General features: G+C 33.2%; 1 protein-coding gene across 1 annotated transcript in view; it reads right to left on the bottom strand.

Annotated features, from left to right (window-relative positions):
- The window catches only part of LOC112638738 (transcription factor Sp9-like), a 147,091-nt gene that overhangs the window by 89,119 nt on the left and 35,583 nt on the right, over positions 1–22,389 (bottom strand). Inside the window, exon 2 of the mRNA XM_025410929.1 lies at positions 2,195–2,197. The gene's annotated coding sequence lies outside the window, so the exon portion shown is untranslated. The remainder of the gene's footprint in view (positions 1–2,194; positions 2,198–22,389) is intronic.

The following is a 22,389-nucleotide window of genomic DNA, read 5'->3' as shown; positions in this document are numbered from 1 at the left end:
TATGAAAACCCCCCCTTAATTTTCGACAGAGAATCATCTCTTCAAATTTTTCACACTTATTAAGAAACACCCTTTATATTAGGGAGCCGTAAAATTTCAGAGATAAAATCGTGACTCCAGGTGGAACCGCCCAACTAAAATCTGAGCCTCAGTTTAGGCGATGCGATGCGATTTTTTGATATCCTGCGCTCGGCTATTCTTCAGTCAGACACGAGAGATTCATGGCGCGAATTCTCGCGGGAACTAGAAATCGACAGAGGCAGAGCCCGAACATGATCCACGGCACATTGTGTAGGGTAAGAGGCTAATAAGCGGCGGGGCAGAGACGATAATCGGGGGATTCACACGCGGAGTTTCCGCATCGGCGGCGCCGCAGCCGCGCGCGGATGCCTTTCGCGGCCGAAAGGAAAATGGCAGGCAGATCAGATAGGCTCGCAGCCGTTTAGCATGCAACGATGCATTCATATCGATCGACGCATGCATATGCAACACCTCGCCTCGCCGCGCGTTACCGGGATAGGATGCGTTTCTCGCGCGCGTGCAACGGGAGGAAGGAGAGAGAAGTCGACGAGACGCATATATTTTGCGCACGTAGGCATGCGTTACGAAGCGGCCCGTTAATTACCGTCACCCGTCCACCAAAAATTAAGGGACGCGATAACGTCGATCATCCCGTCCTGGTTTTTTCGTTCACGTGGTGAACGAAAGCGGGGCGAAAATCAGAGATTCGAATCTGAGAGGACAGAATTTACTTATTTCGTTCCTCTGATAATTTATATCCTCTCGAAAGAATGTTTTGCTGATGTAGGTAGATCTTCCTAGGTGTCGACAACAAAAATTTATCGCTATTTCTTTTTGTATCTGTTAGAATTTTTTTTACCACATAGAATTTTGTTTGACGTGTATTATTTATAGCAGCAAATTTCAGTAATACTTTCCGGCAAATTTAGATCCTACTGCTGAATGTAATATTTATTTATGACAAGATGATTAGTCTTAAAATATGAATATATGCAAGAAACTTTCTTTTTAAATTTCATTAATGATTCAGATTTCTTTAGATAATCTTATCTGTTTTTGTAGATAAATTTAGATCGATTGCAAAACATATCAATATTTGCTAATCATTTGTCTATCTGAATTAATTTCTCGCGCCTAGAAAAATGCTACTATTGCTAGTTGCAAGGCTATTTTTTTTAATGCAAATAGATATAGATTCAAAATATAGAATGTGAGAGATATTGTGAGAGACGGAATAAAATCTTTCTAGAAAAAAATGTAAATTCCACTTCAAAAAGCCTTCGTCCGGAACAAAATGGTGATTGAAAAGTTCGTTTCAAAGTCTCGATCGAAATATTGATATTAATATTAATAATGTAAATAGCATATCCTCACTCTGAATAAAAATCTAAATATATTTGAGTAAAAGTTTGGACAGAATAAAATATTTCATAAAACTATTTTTTTCCATTCTCTTTGAAGTAAATATCGAAATTTTATAAGTTATGTTTTTTATTTTCTCAAATCAATAGTGTGTTTTACATGAGAATTTTAATTAATTTCTTAATTATCTTTTTTCAATTTTGCAGCTAAATTAAAAATTATTTTAATGCGGAAACTAGTCTAGATCTTTTTCGATTTTACATTCATATGCATTTCTTTAATCGAGTATCGCTTGTAAAAAATTGTAAATATTATTAAATCAAAGATTCGCGGAATTTTTTTGGAACAATGTTCTTCACGAAAATGAAACCGAAAACGTAAAGCAAAGATTCTGTATACTTTTTTTTAAATATTACTAGACGAAATATTACCTGAGTTTTGTTCAACGTGAACACTTATATCTTTATGCAAATGTTTCCACTTTTCAAAAAATTGGAAATTGCAATATCACAATCTTTACAGGATGAAGAAAATTAGAGAGATTAATAATTAGAGGTACGAGATTGAAAACAACGTGGATGTAACATGCGTAAAATGAAAGGTTTCCGCGCAACTAGCGAATTAGCAACCTTAGAAAACCCCGTTATTTCTCTCTCGAATTTTTTACAATGTAACGTTTATATGTAGCAGTAACAATAGCCATAGTGGTGCTTACTTGGAAGTTGCCATGCGCGTAACCAGATAGCCATCCTGCGATCAACGCTCCACGATCCACGTTTGCCTCGGCAAAGGAAGCATCATGTACACTTACCGGCTGCAACAGAATAACAAAAGGACAAGCTTCGAGCAATCGGTTATGAAAGACAATCAACTTATTACGCGCTAACGATTTTAAACCGTAATAATTCTATAATCCCCCTCTACAGTGGAACAATTTGAGATACTTGCACTCGGAGATGTTTTTTTTTAAAGAAATTATTCACTTTTTAGAATGACATTACCCATACAGCGCGAAACATTGCAACAATATTGCGGAAATATTGCAATATTGTTGCAATAACATTGCAACATTGTAACAATATTGCAATATTGTTGCAACAACATTGTAACATTATAATAATATTGCGGCAATATTGCAATACTGTTGCAACAATATTGCAACATTTCAGCAATATTGTAATATTGTTGCCACAACATTGTAACATTATAACAATATTGCAATATTGTTGCAATAACATTGTAACATTATAACAATATTGCAATATTGTTGCAACAACATTGTAACATTACAGCAATATTGCGACAATATTGCAATATCGTTGCAACAACATTGCAATATTGCAGCAATATTGCTGCAATGTTCTGTGCTATAATATATAGGCAATATAAGAGACGTAATTTGAATGGATCTTCCCACATAGATGTGAAATAAAATTCATTAATTACTTCGCGCACACTCTATAATTATTATATTGCTCCATGTTACAAAAATTCTACATTTTTCATGAAAGTTCGCGTTTCTCTTAAAGATCGTAGTGCGGTAAAAAGATGATTCAACAGCTCATCGTTCCGATCAATCGAGATCTCGCGGTCGTGATGAACCGGAACGATGCGTCATTAAATTTTTTAATCGCATTGTATAAACCCCATAACTTTCTATATGTCTTCACCGCGAGATGTGGCGCGTGTATTATTATCGCGATAACTTTATTACGTCTAGGAAACTGGATTTTTGTAAAGGAGGGACTTTGGAGAGAGAATATCAGTAGGGAAAGCTCGAGCGCGAGTAGAACAAAGCGACGTTGAGCGGTCCAGTGGATCTGACATAACGACTACTCAACTAACGGCTCTCAACTAACATCTACTTATAACGTAAAGATCGGAACCAGGCAAATCCATTTCTCTCGGCAATTGTTATTTATCATTTAGTGAATGAAGGGATATTTCCAACAATTGATGTCTGTAAAATCGCTATTGTATTTTATCATTTTATTGTATTAATATCATTGCGAGTTTCGAATTTATATTTTTTCTTGTTTTTCATGCACTAATCGTCGGTAATGTTCCTAAAATATTGTACAAGACAATATAAAATATTTGCAAAAATATTTGCATAAATATTTTATTAGTAAAATTTAAAAATTTATGAAAATTTAAATCTTCGGTTAAGGTAAAATTCCGGCACAATTGAAGAACAAGATTTGTATTAGGATTTCGCGAAATATCAAGATTAGAGAGAGAGAGAGAGAGAGAGAGAGAGAGAGTCTTGATATTTTGTCTTGTCTCAAAATTTAAGATAAATATTTAATTAATTATTAAGACAATTCTAAGATTATCAAGATTATTAATTTTTAAAAAAAAGGCTACAAAGTTTCTTGAATCTTTCTAACAAAAATTTTAATTTTCTTATCTTATATTGTCTTGTCTTTTATTAATAATTTTTATTTAATGTAGAACGATTATTTAAAATAATATTTAACATAATCTTTATAATATAATTCAAGATAATTATTATTACTTATATCATTTATTTACTTCTGAATTACTCTATATATCAAATATACATACAATTTTTTTCTCATCTCTCTTTACAAACATACATATTTTAGGTTCTTTTAAAAACCAATAATCTTGCCAATCCAATCTTAGTCTTGATTATTAATTAAAAGTCTCGTCTCGAATTTCGAGACGAATGTTGTACCAAAATTTTATTTCAAAAGTTGGCAACGCCGGTGCCAACATCGGACAAAGGGGTGGCTCGCGCACGTGTCGTGCAAGGGTGGTGTATGTGTAGGCGAGTACGTACGCGTAGAGAGAAGGATAGAAAAAGAGAGAGCGAGAGAGACGCGGCGCGATGCGCCCGGTAAGAGGAAGACGTGATCGATGCCCGTGGGATGCAAGGGCGTTCCTGGTGCGGGAGGCGCCCGAGACAAATGGACGTCGCGCGTCTACCAACCACGCCTTCCCACGGGATAAGAAACTCCGTTTTGCGTGTATGTACTCTCTCCGTCTCTTCCTGTTTCTCTCCCTTCGCCCCTCTCTCTCTCTCTCTCTCTCTCTCTCTCGGATTCTCCTTGACGAACGTCTTCAACGAGGTTTCGCGGCCGGTCGGTCGAGCACTCTAACTCGCCTTGCGGTGATGACCGACGGATCAGGAGGAGGAAAAGGACGAGAACAAAGAGAGAGAGAGAGAGAGAGAGAGAGATTTTCCTTTGAGAGCGTCTCCGACTCTATTCCGCTTTACGCGTCTTGACGTACTTGGCGTCGTATCTCGACATCGAGAATCAAGCTGAGGATCAGATAAGTCGCCGATTGTGTTCCGGTAATTAATGTCAATCATACGGTGAATGAAAGGATCGCTCTCTTGAACTTGATAATAATGATTTGCTCGAGGAATGTGCACGCTGCATTGCTTTGAATAATATATCGCGTAAGCGCGAGCGATAGTAATATATCAAATAATAAACCGGATATTTTATTTTTTAATTGAGTATACATAATGCTATTTGAAACATTTAACAGATGAAATCAGAAATAAATCCCTCAAATATATCCAATACAACAAAGAACATTGTTGTAACATTGCAGCAATATTACAATGTTGCTGCAATATTACTGCAATGTTACAACAATGTTCTGTGCTGTATGGATATGTTTATTATTGAAGATTTTTTTTAATTAATAATCTTTTGACAAGACCAATAATCTCGACAATCTTGATCTTGATATGATATTGATGATTAATTAAAAATCTCATCTTGATTAAGAATGTATTGGATGGACCGTCTGTCTCAAAAGTTAATCCAAAGTATCAAAAAATTAAAGTTGGGCAGAATATGAATTAAAAATTCACGGCGATCTCATTGATTGTAAGATATCTCCAATACATTCTTAATAATTCTTAATTTATAATAAATATAAATATAAATTATACATATAAATACTTGCTTTTTTGTATAGAAGAAAAAATCTTACTAAAACATTATAAAATCCAAATATCTTAGATTGTTTTGTTTTAGATTTCTATATTTTGTAATTTTATTATTTTTATATTATATTAAATGTGAAAATTTAAAATTTATAAAATTATGAGTTTCTGTTATATAATATTATTTTAGTATTATATTATCATATAATTAGTCTATAAGAAATCTATCATACATTTATATTATGATCATATATGCTTTCTGAGGTTATTATCCCCACTTTATACACGAAGAAATAAGTTAGCTTTGCTATCTACCAGTAGAATTTCATAATATTCTCTATTCTTTCTCTTTCATTACAAAATGAAATTTTTATCATTGTTTATTTTATAGTTTGTGAATAATTTATTACCTGTCTCTTGAACGTTTACATAAGATCCTATGTTAAAATCGCAAAATTCAAAAATTAATAACTTTTAAAGGAGCAAGTAAAAAAATTTGAAATAATTCATGACGATTTAGAATGTTATTAAGAATGTTAAATTAAAAATTCACGACGATCTCATTGATTGTAATATATCTCCAATACATCCTTAAAGATTTCGTTTCTCAAGAGGTCAGTCTTGTTTGGTATCTCGTGCAGCCCTAGATAGGAACAAAAAGATAACGCTGACTTTGAATATTTGCTTTACACGAAGCTTTCGGCTTTCGCGACTTTTTTGTTTGACGAGAGAGAAATTCGTGCGCTTTCTCTCCGAACAGCACAAACCATTGTTGTTTCATTGCAGCAATATTGCTGCAATATTTCAGCAATGTAACAGCAATATTGCTGCAATGTAACAACAACGATTTGTGCTGTATGGGTCGTTTCTATAAATAATACAGCGAGAAAGAATCGTTGCTCGCGAAGAAGGAAACGCACGAGCGGAGATGCGAAAGGCGCACGGTATTTAAATTCAAGCGGGGCAGAACGGCGTACAAACAAGGCGTGCGGCGATAAATATTCAACGATTCCCTTCGGGAAGTTACGTCAACCCACCTACGGGTCTGCGCTCGCGCGCTACTTCTCGTCTTGCCGGACGTTGCGACCGTCACGAAAGAGAGCGCATTTAATGGAAAGCAAATCCGCACGTACACGAGAAGGGAATCTTGATTTCGCCAGCCTTGGTATCGCTAAGATTGCACGAGATGCCAAGACTAGTCTCGAGATATCGTCCTGTCTTGTCTTGCCTCGAAATTCGAGGCAAGATCAAGATGAGATTTTTAATTAGATTTTAATTAGTCAAGATAATATCAAGATTAAGATCGTCAAAATTGCCAAAATTATGATGTAAAAAAAATGTCCTCAAAATTATTAAGGTAAACAAAATCTTCGCAAAATTATTGATGTAAAAAAAAGCTAAAATGTATGTAAATTAGATGAGAAAAATATTATTATATTATATGTGAATCTAAGTAGTTTGATTTAATAAATTAAAATACATTAAAATTAAAAGTACAAATAAATTAAAATAAATTAATTAGAATAAATTAAAATATATAAATATTACACTAATAAATTCAGAAATAAAAAAATAAACATAATAAATATTATAAAATTTTACATAATTATTTAACAATATGAAAAATTAACCTTCTTATTTTCTTTAAAGAATATTAGAAATTAATCTTTTTGACGTACATATTTTTATTAATGTTTAAACAGTATTTTTAAATTTTAAATATTTAGTTCTTTTTATTCAATACAAGCGTATAGTATATTGAACAATATTATATGTTGCTTCCATGCAATTGTTTGAAATGAAAAAAATTGATCTAGCTTTATTCGATGTAATAGAATATTTTCGCGATACTGAATCTAATTTTATTAGAAAACAACTAAAAAGTAATAAAATAGTCTTATTTAAAAAATAGATATTTTAATTTTTTCATTTCTTGAAAAATATTAATTTTTGAAATTCTAATTAGATTTGATATCTCAAAAACATATTCTACGGAATAAAATTAGATCGAGCTTCTTTCACTTAAAACACTTACACGAAGAATAGTACGTCACAACTCATCATTTTTGAACAAAAAAAGCTCAATAAAAAAACATATAAAATACGAAAAAGATTAATCTCTAATATATTCCCTAAAAAAGATTCCTAAAATCATCAATTGTTCATACTGCTAGAATAGACTGGCGGAGACCCTTAAGAGCCGCACGCGGCGTTGATGCTCGGTCGGGGGCGAAGTTACGATCGGATCGTTCGTGGTGATAGAAAACGACGCGCGGGAGGCGTCAAGAATTGCGTCAGGATTATCGGCGATGGGACCACCCAAGGCGCCCACGGGTTCAGGCATAGGCACTATGGACCATGGGCTAACGATAGCGAAAACCTGATCCTAACAGCGGGATCCGCGAGATAACGCGGCGAACGCAGGTGTTTAGCGGCCGTCCAGTCATCGTATTGTCATTACTTATATGACTGACACTGCGGAGGTGGTCGGACATCCTTTTAAATTTCGAGAACACGCGCACTCGTCCAGCGTCGTTTTTTGTCACGTCATTGACAGTCGAAACCGAGATGTCTCTCGATCTAGCGGCATGTCAGTAATCGTCGAGATCGTGTTATATCACTCGCGAACGGGCAGGTAAATTCGAAATAAGCAAAGTTGAATGAATCAATGCTAGGCAATATATATAATACATGGTAGAGATAGTTAGTGAACAAGATAAATCTTTTCGATTGTAAATATATTATTAATATATATATTATTAATAATGTATATTATTAATATATATTATTAATATATACATTATTATTTGTGTTTAGTTGTCCTTATGTCAAAACCATGAATGTGCAATTTATAGTTTTGAATTGCAATTTGAAAATTTAACTTGCTCCGAAAAATCAATCTTATTTTATTCTTATAATTTTCTTCGAAAAATCAATCTTATTTTATTTTTGTAATTCCGATTATTCAAGTATTATGCATTTAAAAATTTAATTTGCTTTGAAAAATCAGGCTATTGTTTTATTTTAATTTTGAATCATTGCAGTATGAAAATTTAATTTGCTCCGAAAAATCAATCTTATTTTATTCCTGTAATTCCGATTATTCAAGTATTATGCATTTAAAAATTTAATTTGCTTTGCAAAATCAGGATTTTGTTTTATTCTTGTAATTTCTTCAGATTTTCTCAAGCACTATATACATTATTTAAATATATTATTTAATTATATTCTATTAATTCCCTATATGCATTAGATTACATTAACATTATGTCCAAAATTAGATAAGAAAGTAATATTGAAAGATCGGAAAATGTTCACATTCATGGTTTCAGAACAAGAGCAATATATCGCAACTTTTTCATAGCTTATCTTTCTTATAAACTGGCATTTTATAAACAGCCTGAATTTGTTATAAAAAGATTGAATTTACAAAAATTAATATAATATTATACAAAAATTAATATAATTCAAAAATTTATATAATACAAAAAAATTTACATTAATTAAATATTGTTACAAGTAAGATTGCATTATATATTAATTAAACATTAAATTATTCTCTTTCTCTCTCTCTCTTTCTCTTTTTCTCTCTTCAAAATGTTTTCCAGAATTCTCGCGCTTTCAAAATTAAATATTTTTTAAATATTAATTATTAATATATTGTTTAAATATTAATATTAATCCCACAAAGTTCTATCAATACATAAAACGTGCTTATACATTTCATGCAGCAAAATTTCGAGACAATGCACGAGTGATTGATTAATGTCAATATAATGTCTGTTTTGCGGCATCTATGACAGAGAATAGTAAAATCTGTATGGACATTGTCGTAAACGTGTCGCACGACACCTGTACGTTATGCCACTGTTGATCAATAATGCCGATACATGCACAATGCATATACATACACATACAGTTGTCGGACAACATGGATCGCGCCCAACCCAGCTGGAAGTGGGCCCGAGGGTACAACGTGGGGCCTTTACGACCCGTCAAGACGTTTGTCCGACAACGATCTCGATCCTCGCCGTCGCGTGGAGGATTTTTCGGGCAACCAGCTTTGTGCGGCAACACAATATTGCGTTTATCTGTTATTAGCATCATCGTAATCGTTTTATCGTTGTACAAGAAACAGTTTCTCTTAGGGTTGCACAAGACTCGAAATAAGATTCATAAAATATTCATAAAACTATATCGTTTTGATTGTTGAAAATTTTCAAAAACTTTAATCTTGTCTTGGTTTTGAATGAATCTTTGTAACAAAAAATATTGAATGGTCTCGATTTTATTAACAATTGATTATAAACATTTATAATCTGCAAAGTTTTGCAGATTATAAATGTTTATAATCAATTGTTTTATGTAACTAAAAGTTTTATGTAACTAAATAATTGTGCAGTTTTATGTAACTAAATAATTGTGTAAAATTTTATATTATTTATTTTGTTTATTATTTTAGTTATTTCTGAATTTATTGATATAAATGTTTCTCTTTATTAAGTAAAATTTTTTAAGTTGATATAAAATATATTGATTTTTTTTCTTATTTAATTTAGAAATATACATATTTTAGATTTTTTGAAAAATCAATAATCTTCACCAGATCAATAATTTCTCTTGACAATCTTCATCCTGGTAATGTAATGATTATTTAGTAATTATTATCAATGAAAATTTGATAATTAAATAAAATCTTGATATTTTCTGTAGTCTTTCTCTTTGAACAAAATGAAAAATTAGGGGATAAACTATATTCAATGTTTTCTTTTTTGTTGCAGATGAATGACATTCTATTTTACAAAGTGATTCTACAAAGCGAAGAAATTCATCCTCGGTAAGTGATATAAAATTACAATATTTTCTATTTTTTCTTGTTTATGCTACAAATATGTCTTTGATCGATATTTTCTTTAAATTCGAACTTTTTATTCGCAATTTCTGGTTATTTATTCCGTATTGAATATAATTGATTAGGGGCATCTATTGAACTCGACGATTCGAAATGACAAGGATAAGTCAAATAGAAAGACGGTAAATCTTGGGACTTTCTTGAGATTTTTACTATACTTTGTCCATACATCCCGCAATAATTTTTCTTTCGATATCTAACGTCTTGGGAAAAGTCCTCGTGAATTATTTCTCAACTAAAAGTTAATAATTTCAATCTTAATCACTCGACATATGACTATATTATTATATTATATATACCGTGAAAAAGTATCAATACTCGAATAACCGATTAAAAATCAATTTCCTAATCGAGTTCCACTACGACGAACATATGCATAGTAAAAAATTTTGTGTTAAATTTAACATATTTCACATGTCCCAATTTATCCACTCTAATTTTAATGTTAATTTAACAGAAGGCTAGTATGTAAATAAATAACACAAGTAATATGTTTAAAAATTAACACAAATGTGTAACACTTAAACTTTATCTGGAAATAAAGTTTATGTTAAATTAACATATTTATAATGTTAAATTTAATGAAAAGAAAATGTTATTCTTACATTTTTATGATAAATAACAGAAAAGATATGTCGATTTAACATATGGAAACTGTTATAGAGAGAAAAATAACACAACTTATCTGTTCACTTTAACATATAACATATTTCATCAAAAATTCGTGCATTTGCATATTAATTGTGTTGTTTTAACTCTTAGATACGATGAATATTAACTCAACGCAGAAATGTCAAAATAACGCAATGATAATATGTTACATTAACATAAGAGTATGTTAAAAATTTAACACAAAAATTTTTACACGAGAAAATTTTAACAGAAATACAAAATGTTTTTTATTGCGTGTGTCCGATTTGCGCGCGCCTGCGTGTAACACGTGCGTAAAAAAACGCACGCTCGATGCGTCGCGAGCCTACCACGCCCATCGCGACCACGTTCGTCCGTCCATGACGGGTTTAGCAAAGATGACACGCAGAGAAACAACGCAGCTTCCCACAATTTCGCCGCCAGAAATACGCGCAAGGTTGTCGTAAAAAAGAAATAATAAGATAGCGAGAAGACGCACGGTAAAAGAAAGATGGCAGAAAAGATGAAAGGGCACGCGTGTTGTGAAATAAGATTACGGCAAAGCGTACGTGTCTCGTAAGGTGGCGGAATGAGTTCATTCTTTATGATCTCATGTCACGACAGTCCACCGATGACGACGACTACGTACGTACGCTATTATAACGTGTATCTAACAGAGATCAGACGTACTCGTCAGGAGGCATGTTTATTACAATCAGATATATTCAACGTGGAAGAATCAGCGTAGGAGATCTCAATCAATTCTCGATTGGCGTACATTTGCATTGTTTTGCGTCCGCGATCGGTTTCTTATCTGTAGTCGTGGCTACAAATCTATTCCTGCTCTTTTACCTCGAAAAAAATTGAAGAGATAAATTTAAGAGGGTAATAATGTCTCGAAACTCACTGTAAATCTTGTTTTGTTTCCGATACAGCAGAGAAATATTACAATGTTGCTGCAATATTCCTGTAATGTTACAACAATGTTCTGTGATGTATCGGGTTTTTTTATAAGGGAAAGTTGTGGATAAAATAATAATACATATCCAGTAAACACCAAGTAACAGTTATATAATTGTTAGTTATAATTTCCCACTCGACAATATAATTGTTATTTAACACATAACATGTAACAGTTATATTGTTGAGTAAGAAATTATAACTGTTATATAACTGTTATATAATAACAATGTTATATATCACAATGTTATATATAACTATTATATAACAGTTATATAATATAATTGTTATTTAACACGATGAAAGCCATCATTTTTTGCACGTTCCCGATTTTTGTCATCATATATCTTTGCAATTAAGGATGTATTGAATGGACCATCTGTCTCAAAAGTTAATCTAAAGTATCAAAAAATTAAAGTTGAGCAGAATACAAATTTTAATTGATCAAAAATTTTTTAAAAATCACGAAATTATACTTCAAAGTATTCTTTAATATAAATAGGTCTTAATTTCCAAGAAAATGTTGCCACGTTTTATCATCAATATTGTGTCAAACCAATAATCGCAATTATTTTTTAATAATAATTTCAAAACGAGCAAGTAAATCGTTTTAAAACTTTGTGGGAACATTTTTACATGTATGAAGAATATAATATTACAAAATGAAATTTTTATCATTGTTTTTTTATAGTTTGCGAATAATTTATTACCTGTCTCTTGAACGTTTACATAAGATCCTAAGTTGAAATCGCAAAATTCAAAAATTAATAACTTTTAAAGGAGCAAGTAAAAAAATTTGAAATAATTCATGACGATTTAGAATGTTATTAAGAATGTTAAATTAAAAATTCATGGCGATCTCATTGATTGTAATATATCTTCAATACATTCTTAATAATTCTTAATTTAATAAATATAAATATAAATTATACATATAAATACTTGCTTTCTTGTATAGAAGAAAAAAATCTTACTAAAAACATTATAAAATCCAAATGTCTTAGATTGTTTTGTTTTAGATTTCTATATTTTGTAATTTTATTATTTTTATATTATATTAAATGTGAAAATTTAAAATTTATAAAATTATGAGTTTCTGTTATATTATTTTAGTATTATATTATCATATAATTAGTCTATAAGGAATCTATCATATTTATATTATGATCATATATGCTTTCTGAGGTTATTATCCTCACTTTATACACGAAAAAATAAGTTAGCTTTGCTATCTACCAGTAGAATTTCCTAATATTCTCTATTCTTTCTCTTTCATTACAAAATGAAATTTTTATCATTATTTTTTATAGTTTGTGAATAATTTATTACCTGTCTCTTAAACGTTTACATAAGATCCTATGTTAAAATCGCAAAATTCAAAAATTAATAACTTTTAAAGGAGCAAGTAAAAAAATTTGAAATAATTCATGACGATTTAGAATGTTATTAAGAATGTTAAATTAAAAATTCACGGCGATCTCATTGATTATAATATATCTTCAATACATCCTTAAGCCTTAAAACTCAACTAAAGTAAACTCTACTTAAAATTAATCGAAGAATGTGGTTTTTGTTAATATTTTATTTCTACAAAGCTTAGTTTACGAAAAGCCTTATGTCCAATCACTTATAATTCGAAAATTATTAGTGCCTCGACATTTTCGTTGAGGAAAAATCGTCTCCAAATGATCCCAGGAATCTGTCTTTGAAGGATTGATTATGAGTTTTGGGACACCCTGTATAACTGTCACCTGGTGTTTGCTGGATTCTCTTTACTTGCTCCTTTAATAAAAAAAAACGTTAATATGTAAATGTTCTGTAGACACAAGGAGGGAGTAGGATGCGATATGCAAAGTACGTTTCGCTGGCTCGATTTTCCACGTCGGTCGTGTCGACACGCGCGCGGGAAATCCGAGAACGGCAGGCGAGAGCGAGAGCGAGAGCGAACGGGGGAGATAATATCGGGGGCGCGCATTACGATCGAACACCGGGAGCCTCTTCGGGGCGGCATCCGCGCGCGCTGTATCGGAACAGGGAACGCGGAATCGGAGATCCCGGCGTCGGATGGCGATGGGGAATAATTGCGCGTTTGCGCTCGTTGCGGGAGGAGGATTTCGCGGGCCGCCTCCACGACTCCCGGTAGTAATTATCGAATCCCTCCCCCCTTATCTCTCTCTCTCTCTCTCACTCTGTCTCTCTCTTTTTCTCTCTCCGCATCTCGCCCTCTTTACTCCGGATGTCTTCTGCGAGCGTAACGAGGAGGGAGGAAAAGAGGGAGGATGCGCACCTCTCACCCCTTCTTCCTCCTCTTCGTTCCCGTGTGTTATTATTCGGTGCGCTCGCTTAGATCAGCCTCTTACGTCTATCGGAGCTTGCATCCAGCATCCAGCATCGCCGTATCGGAAGCAGACGCGAAGATTACTAGAATTAAGATCGTACCCTTCGCGATTCGAGCCGACGAATCGCCGCAGCCGTGCGCTTCGGAGCGACATCCGTCGATGATGTCGACCACCCCCTCCCCGTCTTTCCCCTTCCCTCATCTCGCGATATCACGAGCATTGAATTATAGTACGTGATGTTGCACACACTGAGAAAAATCGTTTGATTGTACCAACAAGACGTATATGACTGAAGGCATTTTGGTTAAATCAAACAAGAATTTCTAGTTATCATGATAAAACTCGATTTTTTATAACTAGAGAACGTTTCATAGATTTTACTATAAGGATTTGGGTTTAATATTTTCTGGTTGGATCTATAAAATTTCTTGTTACATTAATTTCTTTGCTTGCCACTAGGCGAGCCACTTTTAACTTAACTCGCATTCAATATTTGCCATAAAATGTATACAGGGTGGCCCCGAACGTTCCAGCCAGACTTTGAGATCTTATAGGAAATTTAATTCTGAACAAAAAATTTTCGATAAACACATAAGTCGAAAAATGCTTCCTTAAGAAGTTATCGCTAAAAAACCTCTGATGAAGGAAGAGCAAAAGGTGAAAAGAAAATGAAATAAAAAGAAAATGAAACTAAATAAATTTCTTGAAAAAAACGATAAAAATAAAAAATAAAAATATTTTTCTTTTATGAAAATAAAATAAAAGTTAGTTAAAAAAAATTATTTTATTTCAATAAAAGAAAAAGATTTTTATTTTTTATTTGTATCGTTTTTTTCAAGAAATTTATTTAGTTTCATTTTCTTTTTATTTCATTTTCTTTTCACCTTTTGTTCTTCCTTCATCAGAGGTTTTTGAGCGATAACTTCTTAAGGAAGCATTTGTCGACCCATGTTCATAGGAAATTTTTTGTTCAAAATTAAATTTCCTATAAGATCTCAAAATCTGGCTGGAACGTTCAGGGCCTGTATAAAGAATTATTAACATTATCTATTATTAACATTAAATCCAAAGTGTATTTTTTTCTCTTACGAGCAGTGCCAGAAAGAGCTAGCTCTCTGATTGTACGTGTTTGAACTGCATACTCTTCTTGCATCACTGTTTATCAGTTTAATTTTTAACAAACTGAATTTAAAATAATTTATTCAATAATCTCGATTGAATTTATCCAATAATCTTGTTGGAATTCAGAATATTAAACAGACTTTTGAGATTAGATGGAAAAAATTTTGGACGACTTGGTGCTGGCGAGTTTAGCATCATTAATAAAAAAAATTTGGTAAATTTAACAGAAAGAAATTAATCAGATTCATCTGGTAATTTCTACAAGATTTCTAGTTCGTCCATTTTCCACACAATAAAAAATTTTGTGTTAAATTTAACATATTTCACATGTCCCAATTTATCCACTCTAATTTTAATGTTAATTTAACAGAAGGCAAGTATGTAAATAAATAACACAAGTAATATGTTTAAAAATTAACACAAATGTGTAACACTTAAACTTTATCTGGAAATAAAGTTTATATTAAATTAACATATTTATAATGTTAAATTTAATTAAAGAAAATGTTGTTCTTACATTTTTATGATAAATAACAGAAGAGATATGTCGATCTAACATATGGAAACTGTTATAGAGAGAAAAATAACACAACTTATCTGTTCATTTTTACATATAACATATTCCATCAAAAATTCTTGCATTTGCATATTAATTGTCTTGTTTTAACTCTTAGAAACGGTAAATATTAACTCAACGCAGAAATGTCAAAATAACGCAACGATAGTATGTTACATTAACATAAGAGTATGTTAAAAATTTAACACAAAAATTTTTACACGAGAAAATTTTAACAGAAATACAAAATGTTTTTACCGTGCAACAGACATACTGGTTGAATCTATCAAAATTCTAATTAATGCAACCAGATTTTTTTCTCAGTGTACCGCTGGATATTACGCTGCGCGTCCGACCGTTTATATGATTCAAGCCTACGAGATTACAATCGCGATGGAACGTAACGTCCATGTCCGTGTAAAAATTCCAAGTATTTCGATTTATTATTTAATGATAACAGAAGCGAGATTTATCAGCTCGCTACGAGCGACGCCGCAATGTACAGATAGATCAAGTTCGGGTTAGCGTCTAATGTGCACGAATCATTCTCGATATTCTGGCGGCGATCGAAGCTCGAGATGGTCGTTGATCATCGCCGGGGCTCCTCCATCGAAATCGCCGATGGATCAGGAGGAGGTCGCGTTTTAATTGCTTAATTGCCGAGTAAGCCCTCGACCATCGATCGCCCAGCGAAGCGACAAAGGAACTGTCCTCTTTGCCGCGAGGCTACCAGATCGAGATTGTTTGGATGAACGACTCAATCGAGATGAGCGTGCTCGTCTCGATGCTATCGTCTCTTTCCGGCCTGGTGTATTAAAGTTTCTATCACGCAAAGACACGAGGCTCTTTTTCCACGATTCCCTTTGATCGAACCGCGCCGCGAATTAAGAATCCAAAGGACAAGACAATATTCGTAAAAATATTGGTATTGATAATTTTCTTAGTAGAAGTGTTTTTATCAATAAAATAAAATTAATTTAATTATTTACTAAATACTCGTAAATTTCTTTGATTTCGCATATAATGTAATGTAATTATATTTTCATTATTTAATTTATAAATAATCTTGACAATCTTAGTCTTGACAATTAATTCTATAAAAATTTTTATATAAAAATTTTCTTGCCTTTTGCCCCGAATTTCGAGACAAGACATGACAATATCGGGATTAATCTTGGCATTTCGTGCAAACTAAGATTAAAATTAAATCTGCACATCGCGCGAAAAAGCAACGACGCAAACCATCTTTTTATATTTATCAATTCGCTTTTACTTCGCTTTCCGTCGCGGCGCGGACGGTATCGCTTCCGAATCGCATTAGAAGCGAGATCAAAACCCCGAGGCGCATTAAGGGAGCGTGTAACCCCCGACGACTCTCGCGCACATATAGCCTATCCCCTAATCGTGGCTGGAGTCAATATCGTCGCCACGATCGACCTCGTTGGCCGACGTTTACTACCGCAAATGGAGTGCCTGTAAATAACGACGCCACCCCGATGTTGTGATTATATTACTTACGAGACACAGAGAGCAGGATGGTGGCGGAGAGAATGAGATACACAGGACTCGGAATGAGGGAAGAGATAAAGAGAGAGAGAGAGAGAGAAAGAGAGAGAGATACGAAGAGGCATAGAAAGGGTGGGCTCTCTCTCTTTCTCTCTCGAGGGAGTCTGCGGTAGATTAAATCTTCGCCGGTTAGCGTTTGATTAAACTCGGGATCGGACTGGATGTTAATGTTCGTAGCAAGGTCGATTGCGTACCAACGAGATTGTCGGCCCGAATCACAACATGGTAACGCATGGGATTTATTTTTCCCTCGGATGAGATTTGTGCCCGCGTTTAATCTGCTTCTAAATTCAGGAAAGACGACGTACTCTCGTATGTTTCTCCCACCTACATCCTCAAGAACAGCATATAATCTCTGACAAAATAATTAAATGATCGCATGTAATCAGATATTCGATTACGAGGATTACTTAAGAGATAATAATTAATTATCTTTTTTCAGAATTAGCCTTCTATCTTGCGAAAGAAAGCAGAGGGAAATAAAAAAATTCACGCGAAATTTCGCCCGTCCCTGATGCTTATTAATCATCATTTTATAATAATAATTATGCATATCGCGGACACACCGAGAAAAAAATCTGGTTGCATTAATTAGAATTTTAGTAGACTCAACCAGTATGTCTGTTGGAAAATGGACGAACCAGAATTCTTGTAGGAATTACCAGATGAATCTGATTAATTTCTTCCTGTTAAATTTACCAAATTTTCTGATTAATAATACTAAACTCGCCAGCACCAAGTCGTCTATAATTTTTTCCATCTAATCTCAAAAGTATGTTTAATATTCTGAATTCCAACAAGATTATTGGATAAATTCAATCCAGATTATTGAATAAATTATTTTAAATTCAGTTTGTTAGAAATTAAACTGATAAACAGTGATGCAAGAAAAGGATGCAGCTCAAATATTCACAATCAGAGAACGTCCTCCTTCTGGCACTACTGCTCGTAAGAGAAAAAAATATACTTTGGGGATTTAATGTTAATAATAGTTTTTTATACAGGCCCCGAACGTTCCAGCCAGACTTTGAGATCTTACAGGAAATTTAATTTTGAACAAAAAAATTTCCTAACATGGGTCGACAAATGCTTAAGAAGTTATCGCTCAAAAACCTCTAATGAAGAAAGAGCAAAAGGTGAAAAGAAAATGAAATAAAAAGAAAATAAAGAATCTTGAAAAATCTTGAAAAAAACGATAAAAATAAAAAATAAAAATCTTTTTCTTTTATGAAAATAAAATAAAAGTTAGTTTTAAAAAATTATTTTATTTCCATAAAAGAAAAAGATTTTTATTTTTTATTTTTATCGGTTTTTTCAAGAAATTTATTTAGTTTCATTTTCTTTTTATTTCATTTTCTTTTCACCTTTTGCTCTTCCTTCATCAGAGGTTTTTGAGCGATAACTTCTTAAGGAAACATTTTTCGACCCATATTTATAGGAAATTTTTTGTTCAGAATTAAATTTCCTATAAGATCTCAAAGTCTGGCTGGAACTTTCGGGACCACCCTGTATACATTTTATGGCAAATATTGAATACGAGTTAAGTTAAGATTGGTTCGCCGGCTAGCGGCAAACAAAGAAATTAATGTAACAAGAAATTTTATAGATCCAACCAAAAAATACTAACCAAATCCTTATAGTAAAAAATCTATTAAACGTTCCAGTTATAATCGAGTCTTATCATGATAACTAGAAATTCTTGTTTGATTTAACTAAAATGTCCTCAATCATATACGTCTTGTTGGTACAATCAAACGATTTTTCTCAGTGTATGAATATCGTGGACAGGACTTTTGAGTCGATAATACGGATGATGCGTCCCCGGCAACGACTTTACTCCCTTCGCGCAGCACGAGAGATCACGAGGCGTGCACAGACTCATTCGTAACACCTTCGACAGATTTGTTTAATTACTTAATTGCCGTGCCGCGGGCAATCGATGCATCGTGCGCGTCCCGACGTCGCAGATGTCGGGATCCTTCAGGCGAGACGGAGATGAAAGAACCCTCTTATCTGCCGGCCCCTCGGAATCGCATTAACCCTACGAGCCGGTTCTCGACCCTCACCACGACCCTTTTCAGATTTCGCAATATCCGAAGTCCTGCCGTAGTATTCGGTATTCCTGTAGACGAGGGAGGAGGGTAAAGAGACGCGATTGAGTTCTGTCGCTTTAATCGAGCGTCGCAATTTGCCTCAAGGACAAACAAAGTCGAGTCTAATCGAAACGTCATTCTTTAAAGCGTCAATTCTCTTTCTCTAATTCGCGTTATTTATGTCGCACTTCGCGCGGCAAGAAAACTCTAGTCGCGTTTACTCGTTGCAAGTCACGCTGTCATTATAACGTAATAACGTAGCTTGAATTCGAGCGAGCGACTTTTGAGCAATTCGGAGTATCGGGCAAAAACTCCTCCCTTCTGCAAGAAAAACTAAACAAATTTTTTATATACATTATATTCCCGGCGAAGCACGTATACGAGAAAGGAGAGAAAAAGATACCGCGGCGGTTGTGCGGTGCAGAGAGGAGAGGGGGAGGGGGAGGGAGACCGGGTCTCGAAGCGAAGGGCCTCACAATTAGCGCATACATCACCCGCTTGAAAGGCCGCGAGAGGGTAAGAGAGGGCCCCGGTACTGGCAACCTGTTATTATATACGCGGCCCGAAATACGCATGTATCATTCACACACACACACACACACACACATACACACACATGGGTGCGCGCGCGCGCGAGCGATCGGCCTGTCGTTGGATTAATTCACACGCATCGGGAGACTCGATCGTGAACGACGATCAATTCAACGGAAAGCACGCGTGTGTTTTGATGCGATGAAAATCGATTTACGAGGGAAACTCGGCGCGTTTTTGCAAAATAATCATCCAGCATAAAACTCGAGGCAGGATAATATTTGTAAAAATATTTTATTGGTTTTTTGAATATTTTTGAAAATTTACAAATTTAATCTTGTCACGATTTTATTAAGAAGTTTTATCTAATATTGAACGATTGCTTAAAATAATATGTAATACATTTAATATAATTTAAATATATAGATAATATATAATAGTGTATATTTAATAGAATTTTATAATGTATTTCCAAATATACACTTACTACTATTTATAATATTTGTTTATTTTTCAAAATATAATTTATAAATATAAATATAAATATATATACGTATTAAATGTTTTTTTCGAAAAAGCAATGCCAGATATGTACACAAAAAACCGCTTTGATATTTTATACGCAAAATTTTGTGTAACTAAATAATTCTAAAATTTTATATTATTTATTTTTTATTTATTCCAATATTAATTATTCTTAAATTTATTAATATAAATATAATATGTTTTTATTTATTAAGAATGTATTGGACGGACTGTCTGTCTCAAAAGTTAATCCAAAATTTCAAAAAATTAAAGTTGGGCAGAATACGAATTCTAATTGATCAAAAATTTTTTAAAAATCACGAAATCATACTTCAAAGTATTCTTTAATATAAATAAGTCTTAATTTTCAAGAAAATGTTGCCACGTTTTATCATCAATATTGCGTCAAACCGATAATCACAGTTATTTTTTAATAATAATTTCAAAACGAGCAAGTAAATCATTTTAAAACTTTGTGGGAATTTTTACATGTATGAAGAATCTAATATTACAAAATGAAATTTTTATCATTTTTTTATAATTTGTGAATAATTTATTACCTGTCTCTTGAACGTTTACATAAGATCCTATGTTAAAATCGCAAAATTCAAAAATTAATAACTTTTAAAGGAGCAAGTAAAAAAATTTAAAATAATTCATGACGATTTAAAATGTTATTAAGAATGTTAAATTAAAAATTCACGGCGATCTCATTGATTGTAATATATCTCCAATACATCCTTAAATAAAATCATTTAGTTTTGCATACAGTATAACTTTTTCGTAACTAATTTACAAATATATATACATTTTAGTTTTTTTTAAATAATATAATCTCTCTCTCTCTCTTGTGTGAAGCCTAATAATCTTGACCACTAATTAAAAATCTTGTCTTGAATTTCGAGACAAGACAAGACATATCTGACCTATCAAGACTAATCTGGCATTTCGAGCAACCTTGAAACAAGGAGATCCTATCCTATCCTTGAAACAAGGAGATTTTTCCGCGCGGAAAGTCCCGGTGGATCGTGCGGAAGATTAGCGCGACCGAGACCTAATGTCCCGGGCCCGATTACGCGATGACTTACGGCCGAATAACCGGCCGGGCCAGGCTAATGGCGAGACGTTTCTCTAAGGATCCGCGTAATTGATAGCTTCGCATAAACGAGCGGACGCATGTGCGATAAGTGCGAGAGATACCGCGAAATAGTTATTAACGCGCCTTTCCGTCCCTCTTCCCTTCCTCCCGCGAAATAAATAATCGGTGATGCAATCGCCGCGCTGTTGCGATAGTTTGTTGCGGGCTTCGATCGTTGACCCCGCGATGTAACGAATTAACGCGAATTGGTCGCGCGTTGATTGTCTCGCCAAGCGATAATTACACGAGAAATAACGGTGATTTCACGTGCGAGTACACGGTAAAAAACATTTTGTATTTCTGTTAAAATTTTCTTATGTAAAAATTTTTGTGTTAAATTTTTAACATACTCTTATGTTAATGTAACATATTATCGTTGCGTTATTTTGACATTTCTGCGTTGAGTTAAGATTCACCGTTTCTAAGAGTTAAAAGAACACAATTAATATGTAAGTGCACGAATTTTTGATGAAATATGTTGTATGTTAAAATGAACAGATAAGTTGTGTTATTTTTCTATCTATAACAGTTTCCATATGTTAAATCGTCATATCTCTTCTGTTATTTATCATAAAAATGTAAGAATAACATTTTCTTTTAATTAAATTTAATATTATAAATATGTTAATTTAACATAAACTTTATTTCCAGATAAAGTTTAAGCGTTACACTTTTGTGTTAATTTTTAAACATATTACTTGTGTTA

This window comes from Camponotus floridanus, unplaced genomic scaffold (genome assembly GCF_003227725.1).
Source record: "Camponotus floridanus strain SB8 unplaced genomic scaffold, Cflo_v7.5 scaffold36, whole genome shotgun sequence".
In the NCBI taxonomy this organism is placed as follows: Eukaryota; Metazoa; Arthropoda; class Insecta; order Hymenoptera; family Formicidae; genus Camponotus; species Camponotus floridanus.
Note: the sequence above shows the minus strand (reverse complement) of the source record. Positions and strands in the feature narration are given on the sequence as shown.